Source organism: Octopus bimaculoides, chromosome 7, assembly GCF_001194135.2.
Source record: "Octopus bimaculoides isolate UCB-OBI-ISO-001 chromosome 7, ASM119413v2, whole genome shotgun sequence".
NCBI lineage: Eukaryota > Metazoa > Mollusca > Cephalopoda > Octopoda > Octopodidae > Octopus > Octopus bimaculoides.
In genome coordinates, this window is record NC_068987.1 from 54,603,299 (window position 1) to 54,606,365 (window position 3,067).

Below are 3,067 nucleotides of genomic sequence, written 5' to 3' on the forward strand. Positions count from 1 at the left end.
CTCTCTCTCTCTCCCTCTCTCTCTCTCTCACTCTCTCTTTTTTTCTTTCTTTCCAGATGGGCAAGCCATGTATTCACCACTTCAGCAAGACACTTGTTCCTGTCTATCCTAGTTTCTTATCCCTCTATTCTACACCTCACTCATTTGAGAGGGTCCTGTCTTGAGGGTATTTGGTGACCCCACTGATGCTGCTGCCATGTAAAAAAAGCACCCAGCCAGTTGGTGTTAGGAAAAGCATCCAGCTGTGGAAGCCATGCTAAAACAGACATAGAACCTGGCACAACTCTCTGGCTCGTCTGTTCTTGCTGAACCATCTAACCCATGCCAGCATGGAAAAAGGAACATTAAATGATAATGATGATGATGCATCAGTGAGGTTGATGCTGTTTTGATGCTGCAAGAAAAGCAACTTATCTAAGTAAGCATAACTCCTTATCGTCATTGTCGTCATCATAATCATCATAATCGCTGTCATCATCAAATTCGCTGTCATCATCATCATTGTTGTCATCATTGTCGTCATACTGATCATCCTCATCATCATCACCATCATCACCATTTTTACATCTGCTTTTCCAAAACGCACCCAGCACACAGTTAAGGTGGCAGAATCATTAGCACGCCGGGTGAAATGCTTAGCGGTATTTTGTCTACCATTACGTTCTAGGGTCAAATTCCGCCGAGGTTGACTTTGCCTTTCATCCTTTCAGGGTCGATAATTTAAGTACCAGTTACGCACTGGGGTCAATATAATCGACTTAATACCTTTGTCTGTCCTTGTTTGTCCCCTCTATGTTTAGCCCCTTGTGGGCAATAAAGAAATAAGAATCATTAACAAGCCAGACAAAATGCTTAGCAGCATTGCTTCCATCTTTATGTTCTAAGTTAATACTCTGCCAGGGTGGACTCGGTTAAGGCATGTGGTCTGGTGGTTAGGGTGTTGGACTCATTGTCATAAGATTGTGGTTTCAATTCCTTGACTGGGCGACACATTGTGTCCTTGAGTAAGATGCTTTATTTCACATAGCTGCAGTCGACTCAGCTGGCAAAAAGGAGTAATCCTGAATTGGACTGTCTTCCCATCTAGGTGGGGAATATATATGCCATGAAACCAATAGACTGACCCTCATGAGTCAGTATAACACAAGAAGGTAACTTTACCTACTTTTGCCTACCCAGCACACACTGTAAAGTTATTGGCATTGGGAAGGGCATCCAGCCATAGAAACCAAGCCAAAGCAGACTGGAGCCTGGTGCAGCTCCCCACCTTGCCAGCTCTGATCAAACCCTCCAACCCATCTCAGTATGGAAAAGGATATTGATGATGTGCAGGCTATGTGGATTTTCTGGGGCAGTGTTTTGTAGCCAGTTGTCCTTCTTGTTGCCAATCCCTTTTAGTTACTTCTCATAAGGTTGCAGAGATGGGGGTGGTCCTATTTTAACCCTTTAGCATTTAAACTGGCCATATCTAGCCCAAATATTTTACTTGTTTCATGTTGAAGCTGACTAGATCCAGCCTGTTACACCTACCCTACAATTTCATCCTAAAAATGAAATGAACAGTCATATCATCAAAATCTCAAAGGTACAAGATAATGTTTGATTAATTCAAAACAATATGAATAAACAAGCATTATATTTGACAGACTAATCTGAATACGAAAGGATTAAACACATCATACATATGGTAATCAAACATTATTCTATTCCTTTATTCTTTTTATTTGTTTCATTCATTTCACTGAGGCCACAACTCCAGGACTTATTCTTTGTAAGCCTGGTACTTATTCAGTCTCACTGAAAGTGCAAGGCATCTAGTGCAAGTGTCTTCTACTGCAGCCTCAAACTGACCAAAGCCTTGTAAGTGGATTTGGCAGACGGAAACTGAACGAAGCCTGTTGAGTATATGTATGTGTTTGTGTGTGTTTGCCTCTGTATTTGTCCCCTCACAACTGCTTGACAACCGGTGCTGGTGTGTTTACATCCTAAGAACTTAGCCATTCAGCAAAAGAGACCAATAGAATAAGTACCAGGCTTAAAAACCTAAGTACTGGGGTTCAATTCATTTGACTAAAGTATTTTTCAAGGTGCTGCCCCAGCATGGCCACAGTCTAATGACTGAAACAAATAAAAGGTAACAGATAAAATAGTCGTCATCGTGATCATCATCATCATCATCGTCGTCGTCATCGTCATCACTGCTGTCATATAAGATAGTTTTCCTCTGCTTCCATCTACCAAATGAACTCACAAGAGCTTAACTGACACTCCATCAATTCTGACGAGAGTTCCAACTGATCCAATCAATGGAACAGACTGCTCACGAAATTAATGTGCAAGTGGCTGAGTACTCCACAGTTATGCATACTCTTAATGTAGTTCTCAGAGAGATTCAGCATGATACAGAATGTGACAATGCTGGCCCTTTGAAATACAGGTACTACTCATTTTTATCAGCTGAGTAGACTGGAGCACCAATGAAATGGAGAGTCTTGCTCAAGGACACGATGCGCCAGCAGTAATTGAAGTCAAGTCCTTACAATTGTGAGCTGAGCACCTTAACCACTAAGCCACGTGCCTTCACACAGCATAGGTAGGCCCAGGGTTACAATAGAAGATGCCGGCTCAAGGTATCGCACTGAGGGTTTGAACCTGAGACCAATTTGTTGCAAAGCAAACTCCTTCACCACATGTCCTTGCCTGTGCCTACATGATGACAAAGCTTGTCTGTTTCCCCCATGTTGCATGTACCACAAATACTGTGCTAAGAGATAAACTGCAACAGAAGAAAAGTAGAGAAGAGTAAAAAAGAAAAATAACTGTTGTACTCTGTTGTGGTCTTCCATTTGTGCTCCCACTCGGGCCAGCACTAAAACCTTCAACCACATCATCATCATTATCATCATCATTATCTTCTCCTCCTTCTTCTTCTTCTTCTTCTTCTTCTTCTTCTTCTTCTCTCCTCCTCCTACTCCTCCTCCACCACCCCCCTTCTCCATCTCCTCCTCTCCTTCCTCCTCCTCCTCCTCCTTATCTCCTCCTCCTCCTTATCCACCTCCTCTTTCTT

General features: G+C 42.5%; 1 long non-coding RNA gene across 1 annotated transcript in view; it reads left to right on the plus strand.

Moving 5' to 3' along the window:
* Positions 1 to 3,067, plus strand: part of LOC128248380 (uncharacterized) — a 71,193-nt gene that overhangs the window by 11,633 nt on the left and 56,493 nt on the right. The window contains exon 2 of the long non-coding RNA XR_008264617.1: positions 57 to 418. This is a non-coding gene — a long non-coding RNA (uncharacterized LOC128248380). The remainder of the gene's footprint in view (positions 1 to 56; positions 419 to 3,067) is intronic.